Below are 21,167 nucleotides of genomic sequence, written 5' to 3'. Positions count from 1 at the left end.
AGCTCAACAGCACCCACGGACGCGGTGCGGCCCGGCCCAACCTCCGGAAGCTGACGGGTCCTGCCCGCAAGGCCTGCTGGGACTTGTAGTCCACTCCCGGGCGGGGAGCGTTCACAGCCGCTCTCGGCCTTAGCCCTCGCAAGGCATGCTGGGGGAGGTATGCCTCTTGGCCCGCGAAGCTTGCTGGGAGTTGTAGTCCTCGTGAGGTAATCGGAAGAACTTCGGGAGTTCCTCGCAAGTTATTCTGGGAAGGGTAACCTGTCTCCTTGGGGGGTGTAGTTTCCTCAGAGGGCGGGCGGTGGGGTGTATGCCGTGTCTGCAGACAGTGCTGGGGAGCTGCAGCGTCGGGGCCCCCTCAGAGCACAGCTCTCCCCCCAGTGGCCCCGGAGTCCTCCCCATGGACTAGGCTTGGCACAACTCGATTCTTTAATATATTTTTGAAAATAACGTTCACAGATAATATCGAGGTATTTTTCAACGTTCTTAAAAATTATTTGTATCTGTTTAATTTTTCACAGTTGTGGGAAACTAAGGGCTGGGGGTGGGGTGGAGGAGGGGCGTCCGACAATAATTATTCAGTGAAAAGACTTCAGAAAGCCAAAAAACTGTTATGAGCCAAATCAGCTGGAAGGGAGAATTTAATCAGAAAATAAAATGTGATTGATTCCTGCAAATCATGAAAAAGCAGCTTGCTAGATGCTCAAAAAACCGAATCAAATAAAAAGACCATGCAGGTAAAAAAACCCCCAACAACCTGGTTTAGAGGGGAAAGGAAAGCAGCTATACAAATTATATATGTATTTTACAATTGGTAAGGTGGGTAAAGGTAACGAGTCAAGCCTCATTGTCCTGGGTGCTCAACACACACAAATTAACATTGTCCCTGCCCCCAGAGTGCCTGCAATCTGATTTAAATCAAGTTGCAACAAGTGATTGCAAATCTGGGGTAGAGATGACAAGATCATGAGGTTCCATAGGCTGACTACGTGCACTACTTGACAGCTCATTTAACTGCACAACAGGTTTTTAGGGCGGGAAGGAAAACAAAATACCCTATTTTAGTGAATATCCATCAACGTTTGAAAGTGAATAAATGGGGATTTTGGGGACAAAATAAAATGGAGACACAGCATTGAATAACAAGAAAATACAGTGAAGAACATTTTTGGAGGAATGGCAATGGAAAATAAATATTTTGCTTCAATATTATGGTCTGAGTGTGCAGTGGGGACAGTTGGCTAGTGTGCTGTTCTAATTAATTACCACAGCAGTCAAACTTAAAATGTTTATAACAGTCTGAAAGTTTTTTTTTAAATGCTGAGCACCTGCACCATTCATTAACTTCATTTGGCATGGTGGGTGCTCAGAATCTTTGAAAATCAAGTTGTAGGTGTATTAAGACAGGAACTGAAAAATACTGAGGAACTCCAAATTAGTAGGCCCCTTTGAAAATGTTAGGTTACGGTCAGACCACAAACCACTGTTACATATCAGATGAGCAACCAGGTAGTCTGCTACCCCATCTCATGCACTAGTTACAACATGGCCTTTGCCTTTCATCCTACTTATGTGTATTTAATAGGTTCTCCTGAAACACCTGCACGGATTAATTTCTTCTTTTAGAGCAGAGGTGGGCAAACTACAGCCCGTGGGCCCATGCTGCCCAGCTCTTGAGCTCCCGGCCTGGGAGGCTAGCCCCCGGGCCCTCCCTTACTGTTCCCCCACCCCCGCAGCCTCAGCTCGCCGTGCAGCCAGCGCTCTGGGCCCCACTACACAGTTAAGACTAAATTGTGACACTTATATTGGAGTGCAGTGCTTCATCATACTAGAGGCAACATTAGGAAGCATGAGAAAGCAGGCTACTTCCTAGAGTTCTCTAATTGCACCGGGGTGGGGAAAGCCATCTGTCACACACCTTTAAAGGCTGCACCCCATACATCTCTGCCCGTGTGGAACTCACTGGCATGTAGATGGGCTGGAGACATGGTTTTTGTCTACTTGCTATGGCTTTTCTAGTCAGTTGTTCCCATTGGTAACAACTAAACATCAGACCCTCAACTGTCCTGAGCCCAGGGGCTGCTTGTGTGGCTGGCTTTTACTCTCTCCCCTGACAAAAAGAACAGGTGGCTGGGTAGGGGAATCATAATATAATTTCCAAAGGACTTGTGAATTTTTAAACAACTGCATTAAAAGGTCAATGACATGTCATGGCACAATTTTGGAAAGATTCCATTTAGATACAAATCTGCTCATACAGCAGGTTTTCTATAATTCTCTTCTCTCTTCATTATTAAACATCATGTATTCCTGAGACACATGAGCCACTTCTCCTCCCAGGTGGTTGAGATCATCTGGGTTGACCTAGCTTCTCTGCTCCTAAATTCCAGTTTTATCTGGGTGGGTAAGGTGAGAACAAAGGATGTGCAAAGCAGAAGGAGGCGGTCATAGCAGTGGGCAGGGAAGAGGATTTTCCTGGCTGCATTTTATATTAGATGAGTGAGGCAAGAAGTACGGAGATTGGAAAGGAGGAGGTTGCATTAATCAGGGTGAGAAGTGATCAGAACTTGCACCAGGATCTTAGCACTGAGAATGGGCAGATGCGGGAGGTGTACAGGAATAACTGGCAAGGTTCAACAATAGCAGCAATGTGAGGAGGAGGAAAGAGAAGATGAAAATGATACATAGGTCGTGGATCTGTGGAACAGGAAGGGGAGTGGAATCACTGACAGTAATGGAGAAGTGGTAAAGGAGAGGGGGTTATGAGTAAAATGGGGCATTCAGTTGTTGTTGTTACGTTGAGTTTGTAGCAGGACATCCAGATTGACATTTCGGAAAGGGGTCAGAAGATCAAGACCGAAAGCACAGGGAAAGGCAGGATAAAGCACATGCACATTTGGAGCTAGTATAAGTTCATCTGCATATCGTACATGCAGAAGCTTTGTCTCCACTACTCACAAATATGCAAATCAATTAAAGGAAACTAAAGGAGGAGGACTCATACATTAAGGCTGCCCCAACAGAATATTAACTTGCTTAAAGTACTTGTCAAGAAAGTGTTGCAAGATTTATCTTCATATTTTATTTGTCTGTGCTAGGGTATTGAGCAGTTATCATAACAACTCCCTTGTGATATAATGACAACTATGGGGCCAGGGCAGTGATTCCATAGATAAGATTGTCAGGAAGCTCTCATTCTAAACTCAGAGTTTCTATCTATCTATCTATCTATCTATCTATCTATCTATCTATCTATCTATCTATCTATCTATCTATCTATCTATCATATGAAATTTTGGCATGCTCAGTCTTATGCCAGAGGAGAATTTTTCTTTAGAAAGCTTGAGGTCAATTGGATGTTCCTTTGTCAAGCTATGGTACTATATTTCATTCAAGAAAACTGCAGAAAATGTAAATGAACATTTGCTTTACCTATGCCCCACATACATCTCTGTACGTCAGCCTTTTATTTTAATTGTCCCCACAAAGCAAACCAGATAGCATGTGAAAAATCTGTTGCAACCTAATGCTCAAGTAATGACTTGTAAGCCTTTAAAACTTACTTGTTCTTGAATGAATCTATGAACAGAAATGGGTGTGGTGGCAAAAATGGGATGATATGGTTATACCTGTATCCAGCTTTTCCACTTTCTGAAGTCTATCTGTGTATCTGTCTGTCTGTCCATCTGTCTAGGTGCTTATATGTCCCCCATCACAATAGCATCTAAGGATATGTCTGCACTACGGGATTTATTCCGATTTTACAGAAACTGGTTTTTGGAAACAGATTGTATAAAGTCGAGTGCACGCGGCCACACTAAGCACATTAATTCAGCGGTGTGTGTCCATGTGCTGAGGCTAGCGTCGATTTCCAGAGCATTGCACTGTGGGTAGCTATCCCATAGCTATCCCATAGCTCCTGCAGTCTCCCCTGCCCATTGGAATTCTGGGCTGAGATCTCAATGCATGATAGGGCAAAAACAGTGTCACGGGTGATCCTGGGTAAATGTCGTCAGTCAATCCTCCCTCCGTGAAAGCAACGGCAGACAATCATTTTGCACCCTTTTCCCTGGATTATCCGGGCAGACGCCATAGCACGGCAACCATGGAGACCGTTCAGCCTTATTTCACTGTCACCGTATGTCTAGTGGATATTGCTAACAGACCGCGGTACTGCAGTGCTATACAGCAGCATCCCCTTGCATGTTGCAAGTTAGCAAAGACGGTTACCAGCCCTATTGTACCCTCTTCTGCTTTGCAAGTTGACAATGACGGTTACCAGTTATACTCTACCATCTGCTGTTGTCGTGGGTGCTCCTGGACGGCCTTGGTGAGGTCAGTCAAGGGCGCATGGACAAAAATGGGAATGACTCCCCAGGTTATTCTCTTCTTTAAGTTTTGTCTAATAGAGAGTCAGTCCTGCCTAGAATATGAGGCAAGCCTACTAAAGAACCAGAGAGGCAAACGGCCACTCTGAGTCAGAGCCCCAGACATCTCGCAAAAATGATGAGCTGCATGCCGTTCTAGGGGGTGCCCCTGCAACAACGCCACCCATTGCTTCCCTCCTCCCCCACCCCTCCTGGGCTACCGTGGCAGTTATCCCCCCATTTGTGTGATGAAGTAATAAAGAATGCATGAATAAGAAACAATACTGACTTTATTGCTTCTGCAGGGAGAGATCAAAGGGGGGAGGAGAGGGCAGCCTCCAGCTGCTATCATATTCCAGGCAGGAGTGAATCTCCATTAGACAAAGCTTAAAGAAGAGAATGACCTGGGAGTCATTCCCATTTTTTCCCAGGTGTCCCCGACTGACCTCACTGAGGCCAGCCAGGAGCATTCACGGGACGACGATGATGGCTATCAGTCCTACTGTACTGTTTACATCCGCAAGGAAAGGGAAGGGAAGGGAAGGGGATGCTGCTGTGTAGTGCTGCAGCACCGTGTCTGCCAGCAGCATCCAGTCAGGGCCGGCTTTAGGAAGTGCGGGGCCCAATTCGAACATTTTCGGCGGGGCTCTGGCAGGGATGACTTAAAAAAAAACAAAGTGGAAAAAAAAAGCCTTTCATTTATTTCAAGTATTATTTATTTTCCATAGCTATATAAATAATAAAATTATATATTATGTACATTGCATCATATATGCTGTTGATTGGTTGTTAATGACTGCCGTTTCACATGTGTGGGTCCCAGCTGCTCCCTGCCCCCCTCATTGAAGCAGGTGTGCAGGGTTACTGCCCTGGGAACTGCAGGGCACAAGTGGACATGGGGCTGGCTGGAGGCAGGGCAGGGGCTGACTGGAGGTAGGGTCTGGCTGCAGGCAGGGCAAGGGGTGCGGGGCTGGTTGGAGATAGGGGGTGTGTGGGGCGGGCTGGCTTCAGGCAGGGCCACAAGGGGATGCAGCAGGGATTGGCAGGGCTGGAGACAGAGGAGTGTGTGACTGGCTGGCTTCAGGCAGGGGGGTGCAGCAGGGGTTGGCTGGAGACAGGGCAGGGTGTGCAGGGCTGGTGCGGGCAGCAGTGTGTGTGGGGCTGGCTGGCTTTGGGCAGGGCCACAGGGGTGTGTGACAGGGGTTGACTGGAGACACGGCAGGGGGTTTGACAGGGACTGGCTGTGGGCATGGGGTGCAGAGCTGGCTGCAGGCAGGGGGAGCGGGGCTGGTGTGGGCAGGGCAGGGGGTGCAGCAGAGGCAGCTGGAGCCCCAGCCCTTTAAATAGCCCCCAAGCTCCCTGCTATCCCAGGGCTTTGGGGGCTATTTAAAGGGCCCGGGGCTCCCCAGCTTCTACCCCGCCCTGGACCTTTTAAATAGCCACGGGAGCCCTGGGGAATGCATGGGGGTGGCGGGGCTCTGGCAGCTAGAGCCCTGACCCTTTAAATAGCCCCCGGAGCCCCTCACTACTCCAGGGCTCTGGAGGCTATTTAAAAGCCCGGAGCTTCAGCTGAGAGAGCAGGGCCACAGGGCTTGCTGCACTCTAGCTGGAGCGCCAGCCGGGAGAAAGGGGCTTGCTGCGCTCTGGCCGGGGCTCCAGCCAGGAGAGTGGGGCCTCGGGGCTTGCAGCGCTCCGGCCGGAGCTCCAGCCAGGAAAGCGGGGCTTGCCGCGCTCCAGCCAGAGCTCCAGCCGGGAGACCGGGGACTTGCCGCGCTCCGGCTGGCACTCCAACTGGGGCCGCAGGGCTTGCCGTGCTCTGGCTGGAGCTCCAGCCGGGAGAGTGGGACTTGCTGTGCTCCCGCCTGCGCTTCGCTCAAGGGAGCAGGACCATGGAAGACCCCTGAGCAGATCGCAGCCAGGGACCCGGGGTAAGTTTAAAAAAAAAAAAGCGTCTAAGGCGCGGGGCCCGATTCCTGGGAATCGGGTGAATCGGCCTAAAGACGGCCCTGCATCCAGTAGACATAGGGTGACATTGAAAAAAGGCGAGAAAGGATTTTTTTCCCTTTGCTTTCATGGAGGGAGGGGAAGGGTGACGACATATACCTTGAACTGCCCGCAACAATGTTTTTGACCCTTCAGGCTTTGGGAGCTCAGCCAAGAATTCAAACGGTTTTCAGAGAGTGCGGGAACTGTGGGATAGCTACAGTCGTCAGTCGCCCCTCCCTCCGTGAGCATCCATTTCATTCTTTGGCTTACTGGTACGTTTGTCTAAGCTCCTTAAGTTTCAGCACTGTGTTGAGTCTCTGTTCTGGCTTCTGTCCATCATAGCCTTGGAGATTTTTTGAAATGTTTTGGCATTTTGTCTATTGGAACGGAGTTCTGATAGAACAGATTCATCTGCCCATACAGAGATCAGATCCAATACCTCCCGTACAGTCCATGCTGGAGCTCTTTTTTGATTCTGGGATTGCATGGTCACCTGTGCTGATCAGCGCTTCACGCTGGGCAAACAGAAAATGAAATTCAAAAGTTCACGGGGCTTTTCCTGTCTACCTGGCCAGTGAATCCAAGTTCAGATTGCTGTCCAGAGCGGTCACAATGGTGCACTGTGAGATAGCTCCTGGAGGCCAATACCGTCAAGTTGCGGCACACTAACCCTAATTCGAAATGGCAATACCGATTTCAGCGCTACTCCCCTCGTCGGGGTGGAGTACAGATATCGATATTAAGAGCCCTTTATATCGAAATAAAGGGCTTTGTTGTATGGACGGGTGCAGGTTTAATTTGGTTTAACGCTGCTAAATTCGAGATAAACTCATAGTGTAGACCAGGCCTAAGTGAATATGGCAATACAATTTTATGCAACATCCAGTTCAAAATCCCAAATGGTTTAAGATTGGTGATAGGATGCAGACTATCTAGACTGCTGGTTCAAATCTAGGCTGGTTTAGAAATGACCAAAAGGGTTTAACTCCTAAAGCAGGACCAGAATCTGTGCATTTGTAGCCACAGTTTCTGGAATGGTCCTTTACACAGCTTGTTTTTGACAACACTTGCAGTTAAGATGTACTTAGCACCAATTCAGCTGCACCCACTGCAGATATTGTCAGGTACTTATCTTAGCATTGTCGATGACATCTTGTAGCAGTGAGTTCCACAGGTCAAGTATGTGCTGTAATGCACAAGTGGCAAGCTGGGTGTGGAAGCTTGCTCTGTGATACCTGTGCTTGCTCTGTGCTACCATGTTCTGTGGATAAACAGAGGACTTTGGTCTCCAGGAGGATGAGTACAACAGTTTTCATTAGCACTACCTAAAGAAGAAATAATATAAACTATCACAACACACTTCAGAGAGAGATAGTGAATAGAGAGGGGAAGTTTCAGACACAGGCAGAGGGGGATAACAATGAATACCAGAACTCGGGCAATCTAGCATCTCCGGGATGTAGGGAGATTAGCAGTCTTGCTAATCTCACCCATATTAGCACATACCACAGGCTTGTTCAAGTCAGTGGAGGATTTAAAAGTAAGAAAATGTTAGGGGGAATGTTAAGGAAAATGTAGTATGACCAGGCAATAGCGACTGCACAGCTAACGTTGAGACAAGCTTTTCATTTAAAGTAGGAATGAAATAGTTGTTTTTAACCCACAGGTGATTTAATGTAGCCTCCATATTTTGAATGAATTCCGAGCCCTACTGAATTTTCTAAAAGACATTTGTTTAAAGAATTAGTCACTTTGGCAGCGGGAGCATTGAAATAATGCTCCCTATTTGAAATTTGATGTGTCCCTCTCTTTTTCTAGATCCCTCTAAACAACCACAGACCCTATAAACCCTGAACTTCTCTCTCTCTCTCTCTCATGCGTACGTACACACACACACACACACAGTTAATCATATGTGCACCGCATCACAAGCTGCAGATTCTCCAGGTAACATTTTAGAAGCTATCTCCCCAATCCGCCATAACGTTTTCTGTCTCCACCAAATGGAGGTGACAGCTCTGCAGCTACTGCCTGTTTCCAGCACTACCTGTCAGCCTCCTTGACTCACTGGCTGGGCTCAGTACAGAGCCCTGTGGAGCCAGAGACAGAGAGAGGTGACGTTCACAGCGGTTGGCAGGATAGTGGAACAGGCAGTTATGGGGGATATAGCGAGTGAATGCTCCATTTGGAAGGAGTGGAGAGGGGAGAATGGGTAGAGGAGAGATCTGGGGGAGATCAATGCCACCCTATCCATATCCCCCTCCAATATCGTCCTTTCCCCTGTAATACCCACTGGACCAGGGGAAAATGCTTTTCTTTACCTCTAGCACTACCAGTCTGAGGAACTGTCTGTGGTTCATCTTCATAGGACATTCCTGTTGGCAAACCCCAAGTGGCTCGAAGTGTTCTGAGAAGTAGAAATGGTAGCTCTGACCCTTAGACTGCCGTAGGGACTAAGCCCCACCTGCCCATTATTGTGTTGGCAGGAGACAGGAAACATGTGAGTGCTGGAGGAAAGGACCAGGGTGGGCAGGATAACATCTCAGGAGTGGGGCTAGGAGCCCTGCTGCTCAGACAACTTCTGCTGCCAAAACACCTGTAGTTTGTTCATAAAAGTCCTCACCAGGAGGAAATATTGACCATTCACCTTATTCTGCGTGCAGTCTTAGCTCTGTTTTCTGTCCCCACATCAGCAATCACCAGTGTGCTCAGTGCTTGAAGTTAAGAAGAAGAAGTGGAAGTGCTGGGGTTGCCAGCTAATGGCAGATGCTGGATGTTTTGAGCTTTTCCTACAAGCAGGTGAAAGGAAACTTTGTGCACTACTCTGCTACTTTCCTTGAGGCTTTCAGGCCTGATCTGCAAACGTAAGTGCCTACGTTGCACCTGTAAAACATGTACACGTGGGGAAAACAGCTATTGGTATGTCTCACAGCTGCCTATTTTGTGCCCACACATACCTGTTTTTCCCTGGCTGTGCATGCTGCATGGAATAATTGTAGGTGCCTGTTTCTGAAAATGTGGTCTTTAATATATAATGCTGAGCCTTCAAAACAGCCATATGTGAGTGTATTCGTCCTTTACGTACACAGGTCACCTGCAGATTCTTTACGCTCTCTCACACATCCTTGGCTCTGATATATCCTGATGATTCGGAGCTGGATGCTTGTTGGGACTGTTGCTGCAATACAGCACTTGCTGAAAGTTCTTATGTGCATTGCTGTCTCTCCACAGCAGCTCTTCCTGGTGTTTAACTATTCAGTCCATGAAGGAGGTGGAACAAGGAAGAGGCTGCTGCCTGGATTTTGGAACCTTCAGCAATCAGACAGGTTTTTCCTGGTTATCAGTCACCTCTTGGAGTTCTTCTACTCTGACACTGGCCAGAGATGAAGAACTAGTAGTAGCAACATGTTACAACACAGAGTTGAAACAGAAGCACATACCAGACTTTTGAGGCTGAGATTCTTAGGATAGGCTGTGGGCGTAAACATTCCCTTTTGCTGTTATGTCTTTATGTGTTTAGTCTGCATCACTGAACTTTGTTCCCGATTCCAAACCAGAAGAGTCTCTCCCCTCACTGCTTTCAAAAATATCGCAAAGCAAACTATATCCCAGATTCTCTGCTATGTCCAGCCACAGCATGAGGGGAGAGAAGGCTGCAAGGTAGCCTGCTGTGTTTCTGTGACTCTCAAGCCAGCTCTGCTTTGGCTCTTGCACTGCTTAGAGCAGTTTAGGGTTTGCTCTAAATGCAGCAATTGGCAGGGCCATGATGGAACATTCCACCAGCTGAGAATATTGGGAATACAGAGAGTTCCAGCCACACTCCCTCCTTGTCCCCAGTATGCTGCCTACACCAAAGGTTAAGGGGGGTGGTGTAGCAATGGGAACCAGCTATGATGGATATACAACCTCACAATTTGGGAATCCCCAGCCAGAGAGGTACAACTAGTTTGCAACCAGAGAATCTGTCCCTCTCCAAGGTGGAGGCTCTGGAGGAGAAATACTTAAAAGTTCTGTTCAGATTTAGTTTTGATCTTCCCTCAATGGGCTTCAGTTAGATCACGGTTAAAATAAATCTCCAAAATGGAAAAGGACAGGGAAAAGTGCAGCTGTTTATGTAGCTCTTAAAAATAAAATAAAATAAAAAAATAAAATATTTTGCTGAGTTTCTCTTCTCTCCCTGACAAGTCTCTGTCAGGTCATCGAATATATCTCCAGGAAAGCCACGCAGAGCCATGTACTCCTTTGGGGTGGATCTCTCCATGTCTTGGATATCTTTGGAGGGAAAATGGTGTTTTGAGCAGCTTTCAATTCCATGTTCCTCTCACACTTCTTCTCTTCTATTTCAATTGCTTGGAAGCATTTTTTTTTAAAGCAGCACTTTAAAGGCTGCTGTTGACTTTTAGTGCTTAGAAAAGGGCTTTTACAAAAAAGCTCATGTGGAAAACAAAACAGTTTTCATGGATGAAAATAAAAATGTAAAATCAAATTAAAATCAAAGGTGAAAGCAATGAGACTGTTTTAATTGCCATTTGAGGGGAATGTAAAATGGGAACAAATAGCATCAATTATTAGGGTTTAAACCCTCAAGCTTCAGAGTATAAAACAATAGCTAGCTATTGGGGGCTAGGAGTAGATTTTCCTGGAGTGCAACTTATCCCTTGTCAGGGTTTCTTTCTTTGAAACCTCTGGTACTGGTCACTGTCGAGTAAAGGATAGTGGATGGGATGGACCAGAGGTTTGATCCAGTCTGCTAATTCCTATGTTCTTGTATCAGATTCCTGACAGTCCTTCACTTTGAATGAATACTGAGTATATGCTGACAGCACTCCCCAAAATGCTTTTTTTGGCACTTAAATCTTCTTCTATTCCTCTCTCTCATCCTCTGGGATGATTTTTGGAGCAAAATGCTGCTCGTGCCATATCCTCCTTCTCCTCCCTCTGATATAATTCCCACATTAATCTAAAGTTTTGCTTTGTGCAAAACACCCATAAAACCCGTGTGCTGCACAGGATCATAATGTGGTGACCTCTTTACTTTTGTGCCAGCTGCTGACTTCTGTGCTTGCAGTAGTGGTAGTTTCCCTGCTACCCTCAGTGATATGTTTTTATTCACTTGTCCACCCTTCAGCATGAGCTTAATGCAAACCTTCAAACTCACAGTGAAGGAGTCCACAGGGAAAATGTTAGTAACCCTTGAACCTTAATCTGCTGAGCTTCACTAGTGTTCTCCAGCTGGAGACCTGTGTGCTGCAGATATACTTTGGAAGATTGGGGTGAAGAAAGGTGCCACCCTGAATAACAGGGTCTGTTATTGGGAAGGGGAAAAATGAAAGAGAGGAGCATCAAGGTAAGAGGTCTGGAGAGGCAGGGATTGTCAAAAAGCCTTTCCCATCAAGCAGGCTTCAGAGAACCATAACAGACGGATTTTCAGTAACAGTCAACTATAAGAGTGTAGGAAGTTGACATGCTGTTCCTAGGAGAACCAAGGTATTGACAAAAGACATGCAAACTTGAAAAACATACATTTGTGGAAATATCCATCATGACAAGTGACTGCACTTAAGTCACCAAATGCACCTCACCCCTGGGACAGAACTCACTTATAGTTGCACATCCAATGAAACCATCCATGGATAAAACGAATGGCCAATAAAAGGGAAGCAATGGGTAATCAGATCTTTCAAAAACTATTTAGCTTTTTGGCAGTGAGTACTTGCTATAATTGACATGTACTTCCCTGCAAAACTGCTGGGCTCCTCAACTCCACAGTCAGAAGTGCTGAGCAATTCTGAGCTGTTTTGAAGCACAAGCAGATCTCTCCAGAGTCACTTAATGAAACAACTCAAATTATTCTGAGTAGAAGCCTGACGTAGCCTTTCAGTCATTGTATTAATTGCACATGAAGGATGTCCCTATATTTTGGGATATTTTTATGGTACTAACAGCAGGAACTATTTAATGTTGAAGTGTGTTAAATGGTTTAGCACAGAGATTGCCACTTGAGGCCCCATAAAGTAAAGAGTTCTCAAAGTTTGAATAGTTAGGACAGATTTTCATTTTTAGTCAAAAAGAATCTGATTGGCAGCCACTTCTCTGAGCTTACCTTTCTATTTCAATATTTCCTTGGGGCTATCACCCTCCACTGAAGATTACATTATCTTTCACAGAAACTGTGAGTGTGTTTGTCAACCTTTTGATTTCAGTCCAAAGAGAGTTAAGATCTTGGATATATCCCTCTTAGATGGTGAACACCTCTCCTGGGTAATTTTTATTTTCTGCCCGGTGAATGAAAGCCAGACCCACTATCGACGCTCAGCTATTTCCTTTAGAATGCATCTGCATATGTACTTGTTTTGCAACAAAAATATCTCTGAAACTGAAATGCTTTGTAGGAGAACTACAACTATAGCATGCTAAAAGTAGTCAGCAAGAGCTGGTAGATACTTTCTGCAGTGTGGAAACTAGGAGGAAGTGTAATCAGAAATAATCACAGTGGCCCAGGTCTGAGGTCCTTACTCATTTTTATCTATCTAGCTATCATCTTCTACTTACATAACCATCAAATCTTAGGCAAACTCTCAAGACTTTTTCTCTCTCCCAAGGCTTTTGCTTGAATAAGTGATGGAGAAAACCTGAGTCAAGACTTCAGGATTTAGGCCAACCTGCTTTCCTTGTCCATATGGAGTCCATTCTCTCTCCTACCATGTTAATATTTACTGTGTGATCACAGGCAGCAGAAGTGGCATGCCATTGTGTCTGTCTGTTGCTTCACATGCTTACTGTGAGAGAACGGATGGGGGAATCTCTGTGCCACTCCCTGTTCACAGCTGTGGACAGCCTTTGCGTATCTGATTTTTTTTCTGAAATGTGAATTTTTCTCTGAAACAGAAATTCCGGTTTCCATGCCACTGTAAAATGTATAGAATTATGGATGTCAAGTATCAGAGGGGTAGCCATGTTAATCTGGATCTGTAAAAGCAGCAAAGTGTTCTGTGGCACCTTACAGATTAACAGATGTATGCTCCAATACATCCGTTAGTCTATAAGGTGCCACAGGACTCTTTGCTGCTTTTATAGAATTATGGATGTCTGTCTTAGGTAGATTATCGCTGAGAGGTTTAAACTGGTTGGTTGACAGTCAAGAAGCGTAGAGCATTCCATACACAAATGGGCAGTGTGGGAGGAGGTTCAAAGATGAGAAGCATAAAGGACGTGGTTAGGAGAGAGCCTCAGGTGGGACAAAGGGAGTGAGATGGGAAGCAGAAGGAAGGGAGAGCAAAGTGCTGGGTTCACTGAAAAACCAAGGACACGTTTCTTTTGCGATGGGTTGATTAGCACCAAGCTATGCAGGAGAAGGCTCAGCCAGCTCACAGACAGGCTGCACTGTCACGGCTATTGGAAATGCCAAACACAAAACATGTTGAGAATCGTTGGTTGCTCCTAATAACAACGCAGACAGGAAGGCCCACAAGCAATGGGAGGTGGATTGTTCTGATGCAGTTTTATCTCCATTTCAATCTGCTTGATTGCAAGATAGCTTTTGGACTTTGTAACTCTCCTTGGACAGTTAAGCACTCGTTTGTATCTGTTTAAAAACATATATATATTGTGACAGACTCAGACCAGTGGGGTACAGGAGTCTGGTAGAGGGAAAATATACTGATCACTGGATGAGTAGTTTTCTGTTCCCTGAGTGACCAGAACAGTCAGGAACCTGCTAGAACCAGTTAAGACAGACAGGCTGATTAGATCACCTGCAGCCAATCAAGGCAGGCTAATCAGGGCACCTGGGTTTAAAAAAGAGCTCACTCCAGTCAGGGAGGCGGAAGCCAGAGGAGAGGAAGTGTGTGTGAGGAGCTGGGAGCAAGAGGCACAAGGAGCTGAGAGTGAGAGGCTGTGCTGCTGGAGGACTAAGGAGTACAAGTGTTATCAGACACCAGGAGGAAGATCCTGTGGTGAGGATAAAGAAGGTGTTTGGAGGAGACCATGGGGAAATAGCCCAGGGAGTTGTAGCTGTCATGCAGCTGTTACAAGAGACACTATAGACAGCTGCAATCCACAGGGCCCTGTGCTGGAACCGGGACTAGAGGGTGGGCCTGGGTTCCCCCCAAACCTCCCAACTCCTGATCAGACACAGGAGGAGTTGATCTAGACTGTGGGGAAGACCACTGAGGTGAGCAAATCTGCCAATAAGCGCAGGACCCACCAAGGTAGAGGAGGAACTTTGTCACGATATCTATATCTCTATATATAGATATAGATATACACTTCACATGATCTCAGAGAGCCACATTATTGGTATAATGACAAATTTAGCTTTATGGAAGCAAATAGCGGTGATGGGATGGTATTCACAAAAGTCACCCTTTGTGTGGATACATTTGGCCAGTGCCAAAGGGTTAAGTCATGAGTTAGAGTTGAGCTGTTGTGCTCAGATCTTTTAAATGCAGACTTTGTCAAATAAATATTGGCATCAACAGACCATGCCAATTTACATCAATTGAGGATCCTGCCCTAAAAATGGAAGAAAAATGAAACGGAGTGAATATGATATTTAATCCTGTACTTTTATTCAGTTTGGTGTTTTGTGTCATTTAAAATCTCTTCAATATTTAATAGATCTGTATCTCAGTCAGGGCAGCTGCTTGTTCTGGGACAAATTCCATGGCCTGTATGAAGAACGGGAGTACTTGTGGCACCTTAGAGACTAACAATTTTATTTGAGCATAAGCTTTCATGTATGTGGGGGGGAGGTGCAGGGGCGGTCTCAGATTGGATGGTTGTACTGGTCTCGTCTGCACTTGGAATCTGTGTACCTGAGTCCTGTTTATCCCCTTCTTTCATGGGCTGGGGGAGGACAGGCTTGCCTGCATAGCCCTCAACATGCTCATAATGCTTGCAGCTCTGCATTAAGATAATGACTATAATCAAATCTCATGCTTCAGGGCTTCAGCCAGTCCCCTGCAGGGGTCAGAAAAAGCATTTCCCCTGCACTATTGGCTAGATGTATTCTGGGATGGTCTTTTCCCTCATCTCCCTCTGAAGCATCGGAGATTGGTCCCAGCAGGAGACAGGACAGTGGACGAGGTGGACCGGTGCTCTGAGGTGATGCCGAGAATCTTTCTTTTAGATGTTTGGCGGGTGTGCCTTGTTCAAATGCTCAGGGTCATACTGATTGCCAGGTTTGGGGTCAGGAAAGAATTCATCCTCCAGCTCACATAACAGGGATCTTAGAGGTTTTTCACCTTCCTCTGCATCTTGGCGCATGGTATGCCAGCTGGGATCATATGGGCATATCTCACTAATCAGTTGCCTGTTATTGCAGGATTCACAAGCATTGAGGGCACCTCGGTCTCTCGCATTATCTGCCTATGGCACACAGTTTAGTTCTCTGAGGACTGAAATCCTTTAGTTTAACTAAAGTCTTTGGGATAATATGGGGTATGTGAGTGAAAATTAATGGCATGTGAAATACAGGTCAGACTGGATGATCTAAGGGACCCTAGTCTTGCCCAAAACAAACTCTAAGAATCTATGAATTTTAATTGGGGAGTTTGGTAGGAAACATCTCAGTTTAGAGGATTCTAGTGCATTTTTTAAAATGCTAGACAGTAACATTATAAAATGGATCTTACTGTATAACAGTAGACTTCCCTTCCGAGCACTGCAGAAATATTGATACAGCAGAAAAAAGTCAAAGCTATCGGAAGGGTCTCCTTGGGGAGCTGAAAAATTATCCCACAGCTGCCTGTGTCCCACCAATGAGGCTTTTTCATAAGCACTCGCTATATTCTCTCTATATGGCTGCCTATCTTTCAGCCCACTCAAAGTGTAGCAATTTAGTATCTAGATCTAAGATCCTGTGTATATTTTTCCTTCATAAATACAGGGCCTCAGCACACCATAGGCATACTGAGCCACCCCACCATTAAACAAATACTGTCTGTAGTTTGCTGAATTCCCAGAATACATGGCATGGAGTAGCATGGCATTTGAGATCTGAAGCATCTGAATGTCATGTAAAGTTCAATTAATTATTTTCTAAATGGTCACCAGAGCTGCTCTAGCTTTGATTAGGATTCAGCCAGTATTACTGTGATCACAGTGAAGCCTTTCAGAGGAGGGAATGTTTGCTTTTGCTTTGGGCTGCTTCGCCTTGCCCTGTGACAAAGCCATTTCGGTAATGGATGCGCTCTACAGGACTTAGAAAAACACGTCTATGTTCTTTTAAAAAAAAAATCATTGTGCTTCAAATGAATCAGCTCAGTCTGATTAGAACGCTGGCCCAGTGCCACTTTCACACTATCAGCCACTAGAGCACAAGCCAATCCTGGCCCGTGCAATGCTAAAGTCAGTTGCCTCTTCACTTAAATCTATGGCAGTTTAGTGTACGCTAAAATAAAGGAGAGAGCAGTATTCAAATGCCCTTCTAACTACATACTTCTTTTGTTTCAAAATACCAGTCCTAGCCCTGCTTTGTACCTTTTGTTCTAGCAGGGCACAGAGGATGGACAGCTAATTTAAAGAGCCATTCAAAGATTCTCCTTGCTTAGGGGAATCGTCAAATGACATAAAGCCAGCATAGCCTGATCCCCTGCTGTGATCCTGAGCTGGTGAACAACAATTGGAGACAAGTTAGAGCAGCCATTAGGTTGGTATAAGTTACAGTCCTAGCACTGGGGGGATCAAAAGGTTGCAAAGAGCAAGCTCTTGAGCTGTGCAAGGCAGACCTGAGTGTCTCAGAACGAAAAACCTCAAATCCAGCGACCTGGACGCTTTGGGAAATGGATGGGGAACTTGGGCCAGGTTTTCGAGAGTATTTAGGCCCCTGAAGATGCAGAAAGCGACATAAGAGTCCCATGGCACCTTATAGACTAACAGAAGTATTGGAGCATAAGCTTTCGTGGGTGAATATCCACATGTGTCTGACGAAGTGGGTATTCACCCATGAAGGCTTATGCTCCAATACATCTGTTAGTCTATAAGGTGTCACAGGACTCTTTGTCGCTTTTTACAGATCCAGACTAACACGGCTACCCCTCTGACACATAAAGATGCAGGTAAGTGAACAGGAGGATTTACACAAGCACAGGTTAAGAGCCCAATTCCCACTGAAAGTCACTGGGAATTAGGTACCTAACTCACTCAGGCATTTTTAAAAATTCCACTAGTTGCCTCTCTGCAACTTTTGGTACCCATATACTCTTGTAACCCTACCCCAATGAATAGAATTATTGTTATATAGCTTTGATTATTGGCTGATATGGTTTGAACATATCTTTTGTAACATTCACCAAAGGGAAAACTATCCTCATCCACAGCAAAATAATAATGAAAACATGCCACAAGCCAGTGAACATCCTCTTTAAAAGGTTTCATTTCTATTGCCTGGAGTGGAGCTGAAAGCTTATCACACTACATGCATTCAGCCAAGTGCCAGCTGAGATTGGGAATGTTTAGCAGCTTTGGGCAGTACCAGCACTCTGTGATTCCCCTTTCCCACTTACACTGCCTGGACGCACACCAGCCTGGACTCTCAAACAAAACAACCTTTCATTTTTTTTCTGTTTCTTGATGGGATTCAAACAATAACTAAAAATCACCATCTCTGTAAATATTCATGAGCCATGAAAACATGGATTCTTTCTGGTTTCCCTGGCCTTCCACAGTGCATAAGCCTGGATATTTATTTCATTAAACCCATCCTTCAGGCTCCAATCCTGAAAACACTTATGCACATGAACACAATGAACTTTGAGCTTCACCACTGAAATCAATGCAGCTACTCCCAGCAGTAAAGCAAGTACATGAGTGTTTGCAGAATCGCAGTCTTAGGGCCTCAGGGCCATTTATTGATTATTAACCCTGGGCTCTGCTTCGACTTAATTCTTGAAGCAGAGTTGTTCTCTGGGAGCTGGATATTGGCACTGGGCTGAGATTCCTGAGAGAAAGGATTGCACTGCATGCTGTTTGACCATCTCATTTCAGGACTGGTGTATCTGTGTAAATAAAGCAAGTTACAGTTAGGACCTACCCAGAACTGGCAGAATGCTGGTTTCACATATGGCCATTGTGTTTTTTGAGAGTGAGTTTAATGCTAATGAACTGAAGGGCCATTAGCACCATCTTTTTCAGAATGCTCAGGTCAGACCTGAAGCACCTCTTGCTACTGTAGACCCTAGATGCTCTTGAAGTGAGAATGCCAAGACTGGTGACTTGTGCCAAATTATATGGGCACTTGGGGCAAGATAGACTGGGAGGGACAAACTTTCCTCTTTGTGACCTAAGGCAGGATTTCCCTCCAATGGGTTGATTCTCCATTGCATGGATGGGAAGGGGGAGGGAGGGGCCATGCAGGGTGTTGGTGAGCTAATGACAGTGAGGTCACTGTGGACTCATCTACACTATACAATTAGGTCGACATAAGGCAGCTTATGTATTTACTGCAGTGGCTGTAAGTTTGCAGTGTAGACGTACCCTGAGTGATTATTAGAGCTGGAAGGGAAACAATTTTTTTCTGGGAAAAATATTTAGGCAAATTTTTGTTGTTGTTCACAATACAACTTATTCATAGAAAAATGTTTATTTTTAAAAAATGAAAACCATTTTTTGAACAAAAACTGAAATTTGTTGTGAAAATTCCTGCTTAGTCAAAAAGCCATTTTCCATTAACCCTCCATCCACCCCCCAACTTTGTAATGGAAAATTTCCAAAGAGCTCTAATAATGCTTCTTGAGCGAAATCTCTTCCAAATAGTTTGCTTTCTACGTTCATTTTTCTCTTTTAGTGATGTGGAGCTCTGCCCAGTCCCTGGAACCCGCATGTAGATGACATTACTTACCCTCTATTAGTCTGACCCAAAGCCCCAGTCCTTCTTCTGGCCCCAGAACATGATTGATTGGTCCCTATGTATTTATACTGGAATGCATCATTATATCTATATTAAACACCGAGGATCATTCTGAGCGGGGTGTGTGTGTCCCAGCTTAGATCTGTTTCCATTGTGATGTGCTTCTCTGATAAGGAAAGGTATAGGAAAGAGGCCGCTAGTCTGGCCTTGTCTGTCCTTATAAGAGAAACCCCCCATTGAATAACCCTCACAGAAGCATCCATGGTTTAACTGGCTTTTGCCTGAGTTGGTTGGCAGGGTAGAGAACTAAGCACAAGAGCCTCTTAAAGAGTTTATAACATTCCATCTGAAAATACCTCTTAAAGACCCGATTTTGTAAATTCCTTTTCTTTCTCATCCCCCTCCTCTAGGCTTCTCAATTAATGGTGGAATAAATTGACCAACAGGACAAACAATTGAAAGCTGGGGAAATGTGCCTTGGTAGGTTTAGTTCTGCTTTTTCTGTCCTTAATTCAATTTAATTTTTTCTCATTTTGTTTGGAAAATGTCCTTGGAAAGGAGCTTATTTTCCAGTCCAGTCACATCCTGGAATCTGTGTGTGTGCGTGTAAGAAGTGTTTGGAATCTCAGTGAAATCTCTCTCTCTCTCTCTCTGAGCCCTCCTGTTTGAACTGCACTTCACAGCACACTGACTTACAACCACAAAGATGTTAGTTACTGAACATAGGGGGGAGGGGGAATCCCACACTGATTTTACATGATCAATATTTTAAAAAGTTGTTTACCTGGAGCTGTAAAGAATAGCTTGCTTAGCCAGCTGTCCTAGAAGAGCCATTGCTGGAGATGCTGAGAAAGAGTTTATTGACCTTACTTGTTTATGCCATTAGAGTTTCTTTCTGTCCTTAGGGGTCTGGTTTCCCCTTGATCTGTGTGTGGGTGTCTCCAGTTATCAGCCATACTTAGCACTTCATACATATAAAGCACAACACAAATATTAACTAGTTTGTACTCACAATCCCTGCTCAGAGGTGGAGGAGTGTTAGCTCCATTTTACAGATAGGAATACTGAGACATGGAGGTTTAAAGGGCCAGATTCTGCCACACTTACCAGCATCCAGCAGTACTTTACTTTTTGAGTCCTTCCATGGATTTGAGAGGTAATGTAGCCTAGTGGAGAGGGCACTGGCCTTGAGTCCTAGGATCTATTCCTTGCCCTGAACTGCTGAGTAACCTTTGTAAGTCTCTTGACCTCTGTGTTTTCCCTTCCACCCTGCATCTGTCTTGTCTGTTTAGTGCACGAGATGTTTAGGGCATGACCTCCTCTCACTATATGTATGTACAGTGTGCAGCACAATGAAAGTCTGATCTCAGTTGAGGCCTCTAGGTTCTACTGAAATATAAATGGTAAATAAATAATAACTCAGAGTGAATGAGGGTTCCAGAATCTGGACTTGCTTAAGGCCAAAGAGTTACAGGCAGGCCCGGGATTAGAATTTGGGAGTTCTGGCTCTCAGCCTTATATTCAGTCCGTTCTACACCCAGTCTCTCACCTCTTAAGCATGTACCTCTTTTACCAAATGCTCAAAGTACATGTTGCTCTTACAGAGTGGAGTGTGTTAGAGGGATAATTAATGCTCATAGCAGTTGCATGATTGGAGAAGATTAAAAAGACAGGTCAGGGTTCAAATCGGCTAAAAACTTACAACAATGAAAAAGCCTCAGACAGATATGTAAATGTGAAAAGCTGTGCTAGGAAGGGACAAGTCAACTGAAAATTATGTGCAAGACTGGACCTTTGCCTAATCATTGTGGTATTCCCAACTCTGGAAGTTCTGGGAATCTGGTGAGGACCAAACTCATGACACGTACAGCCAGCTTTGCAAAGTAAAGACATTGAAATCGGCACCTGAACTCTGAATGCTTACCCAAAATGAAGCTTTTTAGGCTCAACCATTCACAGGCACCTCT

General features: G+C 45.1%; 1 long non-coding RNA gene across 1 annotated transcript; it reads left to right on the top strand.

Annotated features, from left to right (window-relative positions):
- Positions 1 to 87: 87 nt before the first annotated feature.
- Positions 88 to 19,680, top strand: LOC115656258. The gene is made up of 3 exons (XR_004001612.1): positions 88 to 467; positions 9,044 to 9,214; positions 19,611 to 19,680. It is a non-coding gene; the product is annotated as an uncharacterized LOC115656258 (long non-coding RNA).
- Positions 19,681 to 21,167: the final 1,487 nt, after the last annotated feature.

Source organism: Gopherus evgoodei, chromosome 8, assembly GCF_007399415.2.
Source record: "Gopherus evgoodei ecotype Sinaloan lineage chromosome 8, rGopEvg1_v1.p, whole genome shotgun sequence".
Lineage (NCBI taxonomy): Eukaryota > Metazoa > Chordata > Testudines > Testudinidae > Gopherus > Gopherus evgoodei.
The sequence above is the reverse complement of the archived record's forward strand: the minus strand, read 5'-3'. Positions and strand labels throughout refer to the sequence as shown.